Source organism: Vicugna pacos, chromosome 8 (genome assembly GCF_048564905.1).
Source record: "Vicugna pacos chromosome 8, VicPac4, whole genome shotgun sequence".
NCBI classification, from domain to species: domain Eukaryota; kingdom Metazoa; phylum Chordata; class Mammalia; order Artiodactyla; family Camelidae; genus Vicugna; species Vicugna pacos.
In genome coordinates, this window is record NC_132994.1 from 32612092 (window position 1) to 32628661 (window position 16570).

The 16570-nt window shown below is 38.1% G+C and overlaps 1 long non-coding RNA gene across 2 annotated transcripts in view; it reads right to left on the reverse strand.

The window, feature by feature from the left end:
- The window catches only part of LOC140697687 (uncharacterized), a 79176-nt gene that overhangs the window by 46094 nt on the left and 16512 nt on the right, over positions 1-16570 (reverse strand). For both annotated transcript variants that reach the window (XR_012074901.1, XR_012074902.1), the window contains exon 3: positions 15839-15930. This is a non-coding gene — a long non-coding RNA (uncharacterized lncRNA). The remainder of the gene's footprint in view (positions 1-15838; positions 15931-16570) is intronic.

Consider the following 16570-nt stretch of genomic DNA (forward strand, 5'->3'; position numbering starts at 1 on the left):
AATTCTAAGCCACTTCAGGAAATGACTCACTTTTTCCTGGGTGTCTCCCATATATGCATGAGGTATACATGTTAATAAACTTCTGTTTATCTTTCTCTAGTTAATCTGTCTTTTATTGCAGGAGTCTCAGCCAAGAATTCAGAAAGGTCAAGGAAAAATTGTTTTTCCTCCTCTACAAGATCAATATAAATACGAATTTATAAAAATGTTAAGAGTACAGCATGGAAGAATTTTTTATAACCTCAAAATGGGTTAGGTCTCTCTAACTATTGCACAAAATCCAAAAACCTTGTAAGAAAAGATTAATATCTTTGACTACATAAAAATGAATTTGTTAAAAACATACATTCCTCTTCCCCAAAATCATAAACAAAGCCAGAAGATAAATTACAGATTGGGGAAAACATTTACAACTTATATCACCATAATATATGTTAAAAAACAAAATTTAACTGAATGTATTTTAAAGATCTTATTGACTTTATTCGAAGGGGGCAGCACCTCATCTAATAGACAGAAAGGAGCCCCAAGGAGCTGTACAAAATGCAAGGCTTTCATAGGCAGAAGGGAGCAGAACCAAGGAAACTACCAGCAAAGAGTAGACTGATTGTGACAAGGTCACCTTCCTTTAGGGACAGCAGGGGTCTGGCAGGTGGATTACCTCACTAGTGCCTAACAGGTAATTCCAGACTGACTGGTTTAAGATTCCACTCTTGGGACAGTTTGAAACTGTAATTAAGTTAGGTATTAATTCTGTTTGGTGACGTGGGACTTGACAAATGGGACTTCATTTGGGGGCCTGTTGTCTCTTTTTTAACATACCTAAAGATGCCCCCTGCAAATCAGTAAGAAATATCAACAACCCAATAGAAAAGTTGCCAATGTCTAAGCAGAGGGTTTATTGAAGGAAAACAATGAGTAGCTCTTATATTTTTTAAAATGCTTATTACAAAAGAAAATGAAAATTACAATGAATTACCACTTTTCACTTATTACACGAGCAGAAACTAAATCTCACACATTGCTGGTGGATTTATAAAGTAGTTCAATTTCTGTGAAGAGCAATTTAGCAGCATCTCTCCAAACTACAGCTTTATATGCCCTTCAACCCTATAAATTTGTCTTCTAGATATGCTCACATATGGGAAGTAATACACTGCCCAGGGCTATTTGTGAGGCATTGTCTGTAATAGCCAAAGATCGGAAACCACCTAAATGTTTATCAAAAGAAAGCTGATTTCATCAACTGTGGTAAATCCATATAATCATATGTTCTGTTAAAAAAAAAAAGAATGGAATTCTTAAAGAATCAATGTGGAAAAATCATGCAGAAAAAAGTACACATATCATATCTGTGTGTAAAGCAGCTGTCAAATATGTAAAAAAAAAGTGATGGGGAATAAAATAAGTCTATATGACTCATTTATACATAAAAATATCTGAGAGGATAAAAAGAAAGGAATAACAGTGCTTATATGTTGAGGGGGATGGGGTCCAAATGAAGAGGGATAAAGTGGGAGGAGTCTTTTGTTCTATAGCTTTTTGTACTTTTAAATGTTTGAAACATGTGAATGTGTTACCTATTCAAAACACTAAATTAAAAACAAAATCCCCCTGGGGTGGGGTAGAAAGTGGGTGGGGGGAAGACGGGACCCAGATTATACATATTGTGTGCTTTCCAAACTGCACAAACGCTCCACACCCACTTTCCAGGCCCCATCACAGTGATGACATCACTGGGAGGTGAGGGAGGAGAGGCAAGGGGAGGAAGGCAGACTTGCCTGACCTCACATCCATTCAGTTCTGCTTTTGACATTGTTGTCAAATTAAACTATACATATACCATTGTGTTTGTGTGTGTGAAAATGTTCCTTGGCTAAATGGAAATAATTTGCAATCCTGTTTCATAATTGCTTCATAATAAAAATATAGCAGGAGCCTAAAAGAAAGAGAGTAACCTAGAGGCCTTTCACCCCTGAGAAAGCCTGCCCATTATGCTTTTGTCACATCTCCTTTCTTTTTGTTTCAAAACTTCCCCCTGATTTTGGCTACTGTATGGCACTCAACCAGACCCACGGCCAACCAAGCCTACCAGACTGCCCATAGCAGTCAGCCCACCATAACAGAAGGACCCACACAGCCCTCATAGGGGGCTCTCCTAGAGCATTTAGCTCTGGTGACAAGAGGGAGTGCACTGCTGGGATGGATAGAACGTCTCCAAAAAGGCCATTTCTCCAAGGTCAAGAAACATAACCAACCTGCCAGAACATAGAAATAAAAACAGGAAGTTAGGCAAAACGAGGCAACAGAGGATCATGTTCCAAGGGAACAAGATGAAAGCCAGAAGAAGAAATAAGTGAAGTGGAGCCAGGAGTTCAGGGTAATGATCTTAAAGATGATTAAACAACTTGGAAGAAGAATGGATGCACTGCGCAAGAAGTTAGAAGTTTTTAATGAAGAGTTAGAAAATATAAAGAACAAAAGAGATGAAGAATACAATAACTGAAATGAAAAATACACCAGAAGGAATCAACAGTAGACTAAATGATACAGAGGAACAGATCAGTGAGCTAGAAGACAGACTGATGCTGAACAGAGAAAAGAAATGAGGACAGTTTAAGAGACCTCTGGGGCAACATCAAGTGCACTAATATTCACATTATAGTAGTCACAGAAGGAGTGGAGAGAGAAAATGGTTGGGAACATACTTGAAGACATAATAGCTAAAAATGTCTATAACCTGGAAAAGGAAACAGACATCCAAGTCCAGGAAGCACAGGAGATTCCAAACAGGATTAACCCAAATGGGAAAACATCAAGACACACTGTAATCAAAATGACAAAAATTAAAGACAGAATATTAAAAGCAGCAAGGAAAAAGCAACAAATAACATACAAGGGAACTTCCATAAGGCTATTGGCTAACTTCTCAGCAGAAACTCTGCAGGACAGAAGGAAGTAGCATGATATATTTAAAGTGATGAAAGGGAAAAACCTACAACCAAGAATACTCTACCCAGCAAGGTTCTCGTTCAGATTTGATGGAGAAATCAGAAGTTTCACAGACAAGCAAAAGCTAAAAGAGTTCAGCACCACCAAACCAGCTTTACAAGAAATGTTAAAGGAATTTCTCTAAGCAAAAAAAAAAAAGGCCACAACTAGAAACATGGAAATTACAAACAGAAAAATCTCATCCGTAATGGCAAATATACAGTAAAGACAGTGAATCATCCATACACAAAGCTAGTAGAAAGGTTAAGAGATAAAAGTAAAATCATCTGTAAACACAATAAGCATTTAATGGATACACAAAACAAACAGATGTAAAATATGATGACAAAAACAGTCACTGTGAGGGGAGGGGAGTACAAATGCAGCATTTGTAACAATATCGATGGACTTTGAGAACACTGTGCTTAGTGAAATAAATCCAGCAAAGAAAGACAAACATTGTATGATATCACTTTTATGTAGAATCTAAAAAACAAACAAACAAAAAACTAGTGAGTATAACAAAAAAAGGAAACAGACTTATAGATATAGAGAATAAGCTAGTGGTTTACCAGTGGGGAGGGAGAAGGGGGGGGACACGATGAGGGTAAAGGGAGTAAGAAGTACAACTACTATGTATAAAAAAAGTTACAAGGATATATTGTACAGCACAAGGAAGATAGCCAATATTTTATAATAGCTATAAACAAAGTATAATCTTTAAAAACTGTGAATCACTATGTTTATACCTGAAACTTACATAGTATTGTAAATCAATTAATTATACCTCAATAAAAAAAATTCCTCCCAAGTGTTCAGTCTAGTGAAATTTCACTGGGACACCAATATGAGATGGGGCACTCACGGATGGCACACCTTGGGCACTACACTCTCCCCAGGAGGCCCTAGACCCTCTAGTTCCGTCTTGGAGAAGTAAAGAGAGGCAAGATGCTGCTGTTCCAAGGTACATGTGCTCCTTAGTAATTCAATACACACTAAATATTTATAAAGGACTGCAGGGAAGGTATCTTAATATAACAGGAATCTTACCACAGGGTTTCTCTGAGGCAAAGCCTCCTTTTTGAGTTCAGTTTTGGTCATTATTAAAAGGCAAAGGATGGGAATTTGTTAGCAAAGTAAAGGAATTGGGTGTCTTTCAAAACCAGAACATAGCGTGAAGAAAGAATAGTGAAGTCAGAATTCCCCTGGGAAATTCACTTCCACTGGCAAAACCACATACTGTTTATTTGAAGTGTCACACAGCACAAAGATTATCCAGGAGCTGACAGGAGAGATTAAGTGTTCCAGAGATGGAGTACTCAAGGGCAAACATTAGATTCTAAGCAGAACATTTGTTGGAGAAAAACTATCTGCTTTCTTTGGGTGGAGTCACTGGTCATATCGGTCACAGATCTTAGGAATCCTAGGATCAAAACTTCTGCTTTAAAATAAATTTTGAAGCATGATTTGAGTAGAAGGAGCCATATCCAGGTACAGATTGGGTTGGGGAAGGGGGCCAGGCCAAAGAAGAGGAATTGAGTATGTCCCAGGAGAAGGGGGCAGGAGCCAGAAACTAAGCCACTCCACCCATGACCCTGAATTCTTGGTAGAAGAGATCTTCTGTATAACTATGCACCAAGGCCCTGAGCTCACCTGTCCAAGCAAAGCAGACATCATCCTTCCCACCCACTCTGCTGCCCCACCTCAGCACCTTCACCAGGTCTAACACGGCTCCATTGCTGACAACAGAGCTTCCCAAGGCCATCACAACAATGCCACCACCATTGTGCACCTAAGGTACAGGGCCTTGACTTGGCAAAGAGGTTACAGCAAGAGCTACATGAAACAAGATGTTCAGTGGGGCAGTTCATTCCTGTGCGGACAACCCAAGTCCTAAGTCCTTCGTAAAAGCAGATTACTGTGAGGATTGGGGGACACCCTGTATGGCCCTGACTGTCCTCATGGGCCTCTGGGGTAGAAGACCAGCTTCCATAGGGGCTAAGTTTGCCTACTGGGAAAGAGAGTTATTAAGTGTCATACCGGGGATGAAAATGCTGACCAGAAATTCAAAAGGAACTTTCAGATGCCAAAAGAAGTCAGAAAGCATAGGTCAAGGTCAGAATGAGTAAGACCTTGGAAACTTTCTGGAATCTTAATTTCCTCATGTTCTCTTCTATTATCTTTCTAGTACCCTCCCTAGTAGCACCACTTTTAAAAGCAAAAAGTGTCTCTGTGTTTGCTTTGAGAGCACAGTTACTCATGGGGGTGGTGCTGCCAAGAGGAAGGCAACCTGGAGGAACAGGGTGAGTCAGGCAGTCTGCAGGAGAACAGATGGCTATCGGGAGAAGGAGGGAGCTGCAGCTCCAGCTCTGGGTGTCTCAGAAACTTAGTATTTAAGGAGTGGTTTCTTTAAAGTCTTTACTCATCTTTGGTTTATTTGTTTATAACCTACCTTGTTTCATAAAATATTTAAGTAGCTGATAGGCTGTAAGAAATGTATGCAGTAAGATACAAAGTCATGAGCAGGAAATGTAAATTTTTAAGAGAGGTCATGACTAGGAGAACATTAGAATACATGTCCACATAAGGTCCTACCCAGTTACTTAAGAGCAGGCTCAGATCTGTCTCTGAGTTTCCAGGCACCTGAAGAGGAGAGGGGAATAAGATGGGTTACCTGATTCTCACTGTCCATGAGATGACAGATCATTGTTGAGGTAGAGCTCTTTGGTTCTTATCTCTAAAAGATAATTCCCTTATGGTACTTCATAGAGTGGTGAAAGAGAGATGTAATAACACCTCTACATTCTTATCAAGAGAAAAACTCATGAAGCTGTCTCTTGTAGATGCTAAGAGGATGACTCCAAAGCAGAATTCTCAGGTAGCAATTTTGTGGAAACCCTCCCCTCTCATCTAACCAGGAAGGAGCAGAAGTAGATTTAGAACTCAGGTCATATGATGTCAACTCCTGTTTGCTTTTCATCTCCCTTCAGCTACCTATTTCCTACTCCTCTTTTAGTCTCAATTTAAACTTTACTTCTTGAAAAAAGACCTTCTGTGACGTTGGGCTGGGCTAGGACCCTGGATTTTTCCTACCTTTCACACATCACATTCTTCGTTTTCACTTACTTGGTGTCTGTCTTTACCAAAAAAAAAAAAAAAAAAAAAAAAGCTCATGGGAGCAGGAACCATTTGATCATCTCAATAGATGCTGAAAAAATCTTTGACAAAATTCAACACCCATTTATGGTAAAATCGCTCAAGAAACTAGGACTAGAAGTAAACTCCTTCAATCTTACCAAGGGCAACTAGGAAAAACCTACAGTCAACATATTTACTGGTGAAAGATGAAATGCTTTCCTTCAGAGATTAGAAACAAGGCAAGAATGTTCATTCTCATCACTCATGTTCAACATTGCACTGGAGGTCCTAGTCAGTGGAATGATGCAAGAAAAAAAGAAATAAAAAGTATCCAGATTGGAAAGGAAAAAACAACAGCTTTTATTCACAGATGACATGATCCATCTATGTAGAAAATTCTAAAAGATTGATTTTCCTATACCTATTAATAAATATAGCAAAGATGTAAAACACATGGTTAATATATAAATATTAATTGTATTTCTATATAATAGTAATGAATAATTGAAAATAAAATCAAAAAGCAATAAAATAGCATCAAATATGTGAAATACTTCTGGATACATTTAACAAAAATATGAGATACATGTAAAATCAAACCTTAAAACATATCTGTGAGAAATTAAGGATGACCTAAATAAATGGAGAGACATTCCATGTTCATGGTTCAGAAGATTCAATGTTGTTAAGATGTCAGTTCTCCCCAAATCAAGCTACAGATTCGAAGAAATCTCAAGTAAAATTCCAGAAGACTTTTTTGAAGAAAATGACAAGCTAATTTTAAAACCCATATGGAAATGCAAAGGACGTAGAATAGCCAAACAATTTTGAAAAAGAACAGAGTTAGAAAACTTATACCACCTGATTTCAAGAATACTGTAAAGTTACAGTAATCAAGATGCTGTGATATCACACAAGGATAACCATATAGAGTCAGGAGTCAGCAAACTATTTCTGTAAAGGGCCATGTAGTAAATACTTTTGGCTTTGCCATCTGTTTCAACTCTGCCTCTGTAGCATGAAAACAGTCACAGACAATATTTAAAGAAATCAATAGGTTTGACTGACTTCCTTATAAAACTTTACTTATAAAACAGGTGGTGGGACACCTGTTTGGCCCTTGGGCCATAGCTTGTGAACCCCTGATATTGAGCAATGGAAGAGAAAGACCCATAGATATATAGTCTATTGACTTTCAACAAAGATGCCAATGTATTTAAATGAAGAAAGGATAATCTTGTCAATGAATGGTACTAGAACAATTGGGCATCATATACTTCATACCATATACCAAAAAAACAAAACTCAAAATGAATCATAGACCAAAATGTAAGAGCTACAACTATAAAACATCTAGAAGAAAATACAGGGTAAAATCTTTGTGTCTTTGGGTTCAGCAAAGATTTCTTAGATATGACAGAAAAGCACTAGTCATAAAAGAAAAAAAATGGACTTTATCAAAATTAATCTCTATGCCCAGCTTGAATACAGTGCTGAATATGCTTAAGCTGTGACTGACAGACTCAAACTTGCTCCCAGAGCTTGAGGTGGCCTTAGAGACCAAATGATTTTTCTTCATTTCAGTTTCTGAATTTGCAAACAGAAGTTGAAGGAACCTATCTGAGTAAAAAATCTTTATACAGTCCCTTGTAGTAATAATGTCAAATAGAAGGGAATTCACCTGTGCAAAGTATAGAGACCTACCTGCTTTGCCTCAAGAGAAATGAGTTAATGTAAGGACCTACATGGCAGAGAACTGGAGAAAGCAAGAAACTTCTCAGAATAAGACCCTCTCAACAACTCTGCTGCTCTCTGCAATTATCTGACCTCTTCCTTTTTGTAGGTTGATTCCCTCATTCTTTTATGCTCTTCTGAGACAGGAGGGAAGGGGACAAGGCACAACCACTGAAGGAATGACACAACAATTGAGGACAGGACAAACTGGTTAGAAACAAGATGACAGAAAATTCAACTTCCAATAGACCTTGAGCCTCATGGCACAGCCATAGGCTCCATGACCATTCCTAGGCTGACTATAAAAGGCCCAAAAGTAGGTGGGGCCCAATTTCTGGAAATCCCTGCTACTCCCCCAAAATAGTTGGAATAATCCTCCTACTCATAGCATATGGCATTACCAAGCCCATAATAACTAACAACTCTGCACCTTGTGGTCACGCTCTCTCTTCCCTTCTGAGACCTCACACTATGTAGTGTTACCTCTTTAAACTTGCTTTCACTTTAATATGCTTCACTCTTGAATTTTTCCTACATGAGACAAGAACCTATTCTCCAGCAACACTTTAACATATCTTTGTTTACTTGACCCAGGCCCTACATTATAGCATCACTTCACCCTCAGGTTTGCTGCTAATTGGCAAGTGTTTTCTGCATTTCGTGTTTCACATTCTCTAGGGAGACATTCTGATTGGCTCCACTCATCTTATGCCCCATCATGGGTTGCTGGTCAGCCTGTCGATTTGCTTCCTACCCTGGGAAAATCAGCTGTGGGGAGGGTGGGGAAAAACAGATCACATGATATAAAGAGGCTTACTATCTATGCAGATACATAAAACATTTCAATTCCAGGAGTACAATAAATGTAAGACTGGTCTGTCCAGAATTGCCATTGTTTCTACCAGTCAGGTAACAATGCAAATTTCATAAGGAAGTATTTACAATATGGCCATAATGGTTAATTTTATGTGTCAACTTGACTGGGCCATGGGGTGCCTACATATTTGGTTAAATGTTATTTTGGGTGTATCCATAAAAGCACATCCAGATGAGATTAGCATTTGAATTGATGGACTGAGTAAAGCAGATGGCCCTCTCCAATGTGGGTGGGCATCATCCAACCCATTGAGGACTGAAAAGAACAAAAGGCAGAGTATGAATTCACTCTCTCTGCCTGACTGTCTTTGAGCTAGAACTTCTGTCTCCTTCTGCCTTCAGACTCAGACTGGAACTATACTGTTGGGTCTCCTGGATCTCCAACTACAGATTGTGAGACTTCTTAGCCTTTTTAATTGTGTGAACCAAGTCCTCATAATACACACATACATACACACACACATCCTGTTCGTTTGGTTCTGTTTCCCTGGATAACCCCGACTAATAAAATGATTCAAGTGTACAAAAATCAAATCAACACCAACAGGACTAAGTGGAAGTATATTTCACTCCAGACTTTGTGATTCTCCATACAGAGCTACGGGATTCCTTTCTACTATGATCTCTTATCTTATACCCTCATCTGCAGCAAGATGGAAAACAAGAAACTGAAGACATCTGAATGGGCTGCACCTTCACCCTCATTTCTCTCATCAGGCACAAATCCATCCCATCAGCTCCCCACAGAGTAAAAATCCTCATAGCATTTAATCCTGCTCAGCGCAAAGAGAACCTCATGAACCATATGTAAAATACTGTCTCATTTTCTTTCCTCTGTTTAATTACTCACTTCATTTAGTTTTATTTTTCTCTTTCTCATTGGGCAAAGACAACTTTATATTTGGGCAAATTAGTCTAAGGCCTAACAATAAAGGAAGAATGTTTCAATTTGACATTTATTAGCATGATGAAAATTCCCAAATGTGCCTTGAACCATTAATACTTACTTCTTGTTACAAACAAGCTCAGACTTTTTTTCTCATTAAACACCTACGATGATCCCTCTTTCCTGCCAAAATGATTCCTGTTGGTGTTCTGTTTAAGCTGTTGCTGGGAGAGGCAGCTGTCAGTGTCAGAAGGAAACAGGTGGTCTTGGGAACATGATTGTTTAAGTAGATGGTGTATGTGATTCTAAAGAAAATCCTTTGCGTTACACTCGGCTGTTACAAGTTGTACATTTGCACCTCTTTTTTCCAGAATGTTCTTTCTCATCACTCTAGACTCACAGACTCACATGGATTTCAGTCCATGGCACTGCTATTACAGTCTGAAAGTGCCTCCTGGGGTTTTTCCTAATGGATCGCTTTTCCTAGTGGGAACTATTAATGGTTTTTCTTTCCTGCTAAGTTTTGATAACCAAATGAAAGCAATGTCAATGAGATTGTGAAAATTTCAAAGATTCCATTTTCTCATCCTGCAAGGATTAAACAAAAGCTCTGAGGCTGCATGTGGTCATTTAAAGCAGCTGACCATTTTCTTTCCATTCCCCTTCCTTTTTTTATGTCTGCCTGTTATCTACTTCAAATGTGGACTTGTTCTATTACGTGTAAAGTAAGAAACAGCTAAGAGTAATATTTTGTTCTCACCAAACTAATGTGGTCTAGTGGATTTTGTGCCCTCGCAGGAGTATGAAACCAAAAATCCTATCATTCCAAACTGGTTTTCTGGCAGAGTCTACACAACTAATGACATTTAATATATTGTAGCTTAGCCGGGCACTGCAGCAGTCACTACTAGCTCCTGAAATGATTATAAAATTAAGGCTTATCTGCGGGGAGGTTGTAGCTCAGTGGTAGAGTGCATGCTTAGCATGCACAAGGCCCTGGATTCAATCCCCAGTGCCTCCGTTAAAAAATAAATTAAATAAAGGCCATTCCCCCCCAAAATAAAGACCTAAAAAAGGGAAAAATTTCAGAATAATAAAGATTATTTTTAAAAATATTAAGGATTATCTAATGTTTCAGGATTTCAATAGTACTCATTTCTCACTGCTTATAGTAGCTGTTAGTTCCTAAATATGATCCAGACGTGGTTGGTGATAATTAACAAAACCTGTTAGCCATTTTTTCACCACAAAACAGTCTCTTTCCAGTCAGGAAAAGCACAGAGTAGTTCCTAGAGATTATCAGGCACACTGCCCCATTTTACAGAGCTGCTGTGGAGGTCTGGAGGAAGCTTAATGCTGGATAACCAAGTATGATAAATATTTGTGCAAAGCCTTGCGGTTTTTTTTTTTAAATCTAACTCTCACAAGCTTCCCATGAAGTAGGGAAGTTGCTATGATCACCTGTGTAAGTTATGGCAAAGGCCAACCTACTTTAACAAAGAGACTAACAAAACAATGGCTTTCTAGACCAAAGAAATGTATTTCTCATTCATGTAGCAGTGATGAGGTGAATAATGCAGGTTGGCTCTACAGTTCAGCTCCAGAGGCTTTCAGAGATTCTGGTTCCTTCCATCGTGTGGCTCTGCCATCCCTTCAGGCATTTTTATGGTCAGCACTAAGTAGTCAAAGATCTATCTCTGGCAAAAAGGGGAAGACAGTGCAAAAGAAGTACATCCACTGTTTTAAGACCTAGGCTGAGAGCAGCATACATCCCTTTCACTCACATTCCATTGGAAAGAACATAGTTATGTGGCCTTGACTGTCAGGAGATGGGGAAATGTGGGATAATGTGCCCACAAAGAAGGGGAGAATGGATTTTAATGAGTGACCATTCCATTCTCATTTTACAGATGAGGAGATTGAAACTCAGAGACTAAAACAGACTAAATCCCTAATACAGAATGAAGTCATGAAGTAGTTTCACCTGCAAAATATTATATAACTTCAAATGATGGTTATACCAAAAAAAAAAAGTTAATGCATTAGTCAGGGTTCTTCAAATAAACAGAACCAATAGGATGTGTATATAGAGAGAAAGATTCATAGAAATGCAGATCACTGTAACAAGGAACTAGAAACTCAAAAGAGAAACCAATCAGATAAAAGAGAAACCAATGAGATAAAAACTGAGCTAAAGGCAATAAATAGCAGACTAAATAATGCAGAAGAATAAGTGATCTGGAAGACAGAATAATGGAAATCACCAAGAAAGACAAATGAAAAAGAAAATTAAAGCAACAAATGAGATCTATGGGATAATATAAAGCATGCCAACCAACACATAATAGGGATTCCAGAAGGAGAAAAGAGAGAAAAGGGGATCAAAACTGTGTTTTATAAAATTATGGCTAAAAAATTCCCAAACCTAAAGAAGGAAACTGATATCCGGGTCCAGGAAGCACAGAGGGTCCCAAACAAGATGAACCCAAACAAACCTGCACCAAGACATACCATAATTAAAATGGCAAAAGTTAAAGAGTATTCTAAAGGCAACAAGAGAAAAACAGTCAGTTACAGGGAACTCCCATAAGGCTATCAGCTGACCTCTCTACAGAAATTTTGCAGGCCAGAAGGAAGTGGCAAGATATATTCTAAGTCCTGAAAGAGTTTTATTTTTCAAGGAATTGGTTCATGTGATTATGGAGACTGGCAGGTCCAAAATTTGCAGGATAGGCTGATGGGCTGGAGACCCAGGAAGAGCCAATGTTACAGTTCAAATCCATAGGCTGTCAGCTAGCAAAATTCCTTCTTGCTCAGGGAGGCCAGTCTTTGTGCATTAAGGCCTTCAGCTGATTGGATGAGGCCCACGTGATAAAGAGCAACCTACATTACTCAGAGTCCACTGATTTAAATGTCAATCTTACTCCCAAAACACCCTCACAGAAACATCCAGAATAATAATTGACCAAATATCTGGGCATTGTGGCCCAGCCAAGTTGACACAAAAAATTCACCATCATATTTAACTCCATAACTCCTCAAAATCTTTTTTAGCCCTCTGACTACATGAGATGCACCTGGTATCTAATTACAACTCTGCTGGGAGCTTTAACCTCTCTGATTATCAGCTTGCCCCTTAGTAGGTGGGGGAAGGGTTCCTGAGCACTCATTAGCTGTACCTCTGTCATCTTTCCAAATGCTCCCTGGAAGAGCACTGCACTTCATCCAGCATTATTCTCATCCAAAACATACTATTTTGTACTGTATTAGATGCTATATCCAGCGAAGTATGAACATCAGCTAAAGCAGACTTCCAATTAGAGTGCTTGAAAGCATTAGCTACCAGGTGTTTCACCAGCCAAACAAACAGGGATGATTTGAAAAAGCAATGTCAATTTCTAGCCACTTCCTTTAAAATTTCTTTCCATCTACACATTGCATAGCATTCTGGAAGGTGATGTGTTGTGGTGTGCTCAGTTCTGACTGTGAAATGCTGAAACCTTTATCCCTTTCATGTACTACACGTCATGTAGCTTGATGTGAATATCTGTCTGACCTTGGGGTCAGGCCACCTCCTGACCTGGCTTGGCTCACTGCCTACTCCATCCCCAACCATCCTTGGCTTTTCTTCCATCATTGTTACTTCCCTTGTAATCCTCAAACTAGTTTCTCAAGTGCATAGATCTCTGGGGTTTTTTCCCTATAGTATCTTACCACTTATGATAAAACATAGTGTTCACATCACCCTTTTTCTTATAATTATAGAATCTCAGAATTAGAATAGCGTTTTTACCCTTCAACAGCTGTTGTACCACACGTGTTTGAATGAGCCCCAAAATGGAGAACTCACTGCTTCCCAAGGCGGCCCCAGCCCCTCTTCACACCATGCCGACTAATAAAAGTCCCTGAAGATTTAGTTAGGAATAGTAAAGTAAGGCAGTTTATCCTTAAAGTTAATCGTCTTTCTAACATGGAGGACTTTTTTTAAAGGTTTACTAAGTACTTACAGATTTTATTATTAGCATGCCCAAAACACTATAATATCTATGAATCAAAAAATGATAACAAAGTTGTATGTGTGTGTGTGTGTGTGTGTGTGTAAGGCCAAGTTATTTGAGTGAGTCTTACTGACTTCATTTTTTAAATATTAATAATGGTGCCAAATGGTTTTAAAAGTTTTAAGAATAAAAAGGCAGACAGTGAAAAATCTCCTTTTTACCTCCGTCATCCATCCATCTAATTCTCCCTAACTCCCTTTCAAACAGGGAGCTGCTGTTACTAGTTTCCTGTGCAGCCTTCCAGAGGCTTTTAATGCAAACATATAAAAATATGTATTTTTATGCACACTGCTCTGCAGTTTTTTTTTTTCTAATAACAGATGTCAAAGATCTGTCCATATCAGAAGAGAAAGAGTTTGTACTTCTTTACAGTTGCATGGTTTCTACGGTATGGATATGTCATCACAGGTTTAGCCAGTCCCCTATTGGTGAACATGTAGGTCACTTCCCTTTTTTTGCTGTTACAAGAAGTACAACAATAAATAACACTGTATGGACATCATTTTGCACACGCCTAGCTATGTCTTTAGGCTAAATTCTTAAAAATAAATTATTGTTAAAAAAAGATCTGCATTTCAAACTTTGACAGATATTCCCAAATTGCCTTCCACAGATGTTGTACCAATTTATAATCCACCAACAATATAAAGAGTGCTTTGCCAGCCCAATGTATTATCGAATATCTGGAAATTTGTTTGATATGCGAACAATGGTGTGTAAGTATAATTAAAATTTGTGTATTATGGATAATGTGGAATATAATGTGGACTATTTCTTTAAAAATACTTAACAACTCTTTGTATTTCCTTCTCTGTGGATTCTAGTCATAGCATTTCTCCATCTTTCTGTTGGGTGGTTGTTTATTTTTCCTATTAATTTGTAAAAATTAATGTTAGGAAGGTTATCCCATTATCTGTGACATGAGTTGCAAATATCTTTTCAGCTTATTGTCTTGTGACCTAGCTGATATTAGTTTTTCTGCAAAAATTTTAATGTAGTTGAATCTATCATTTTAAGATAATTTTATACAATAGTTAGAAGGGGTATGCCTTATTTTGAGGTGTTAAAATAATTTCCCCATATTCTTTTCTATATTGTTATTGTTTCTTTTTTAACATTTAAATCTTTGGTTTTTTGAAAGAAATGTGAATTATGGATACCTACTTATTGTCTTCCAGATTGCTACTCTGCTGTCCCAAACACTTATGACAACTATATCTCTTCTGTGAGATTTATCTAAACTACTCCAACATAGAGCAGGGGCAGAGAAACTATAACCTGTGGTCCCAATTTGGACTGCAGCCTGATTTTATAAACTGTTATGGGAGCACAGCTGCAGCCACTCATCTCTGTGTTGTCTGGTGCTGCTTTTGTGCTACAACGGTAAGTGAGTGGTTATAGCAGAGGCTGCATGACCTGGAAAGCCTAATATGTTTTGCTTTCTGGCCCTTTACAGAAAAATTTTGCCAACTCTTGATATAGAAAGAGGACAAGGAGAAGGGATGGAGGAGGAGGACGAGGAAGAGTAGGATGAAAAAAGGAGAAAGTGAAGATATTCTGAAAATAAATCAAATTTTCTTGGCATAAACTGTGCAGAGGAAAAACATTCATTAGGAGAAAAAAGCTAAACTGAGATTGTGGGTTTATTTTCCTCTTTTACAGTCTTCTCCCGTGGTAGAAGCTGAGGAGCTTTACTTTGGTTTTATATTATACTATGGTCTGCTGCACAAAGACCCACAAATCTCTCATCATTTTTTCTACCAGGCAAGGCCAGAAGTCCAGAGGTTCCAAGTCTCGTGCTTTTTCACAAATTTAATGAGGTGTGGATGGTCTTGGGGGATCTCTTGGAATGCAGGAAGCTGGAGGTCTTCTTTTAATACATTTCCTTGGGATGTTATGAGCTACTGCCCTTCAAATTTCCTTTCTTCCTGGACTCACAAAAAAACCTTCTAAACTGGATTTTATTATTATTTTTCAAAATGTGTTGTACAGGACCCAAAGGATTTTTTTCCCCCAGAAAGTATAGTGTTTCTTCCTTCTAAATATTAAACAAAGGAATTTCTACTCCAGTGTCTCAGTGGGTTATGCTGCCTTTTTAATGCTCCAGCTGACTCCCCTTCCTTCTCAGGCACTGCGGTTCCCCCAAGTTACTTACTGATCGCATTAGGCTCTTGCCAGTCATGCTGAGCGTGCGTCACCCTCTTCTGAAGCAGCGATGATGTACCAATTATTAACAATCAGACTGACCTGCACGAAGGGAAGAAGCACAAGAGGAAATATAGGATAAACTTCCTTTTATTCTGGAGCTAAAACTATAATGGTAAATTCTAAAATGCTTCACAAATATTTAATTTACTTTATGTTATCATTAGTTCAGTTTTATGTCCAGTTCTACATTCTAAAATTGAAGAAGCACACATAGAACTTAAAGAATGTCCATATATTATTATACTATTGGAAATAAACATTATATGTAAAGAATATTTGTATTTTCAAACCACCTTTACCTACATCAATTCTATTTGATTCTCAGGATGATCAAATAAATATGGCTATATTCATTTCATGGATGAGGAAACTGAGTCACAGGTAATTTATTTCATCTTTATTTGAATTTACTTATTAAATATAGTTAAAACATTCACATTCCTCCAAGTTTAAAAGGCACATAAAGGTATATAGTGAACAACTCCCTTCCACCCCAGCTACCCAGTCTCCCTTCCTAGAGGCAATTGCTAGTCCCTGTTTCCTATATATTCTCCTGGAGATATTATATGCTTACATAAGAATATAGCTACACATGGTTTTCTTTTTTTATATATAAATATCTTAATTTATACATTGTTCTGAACCTAGCTTTTTTTTCATTTAATGATATATTCTGGAA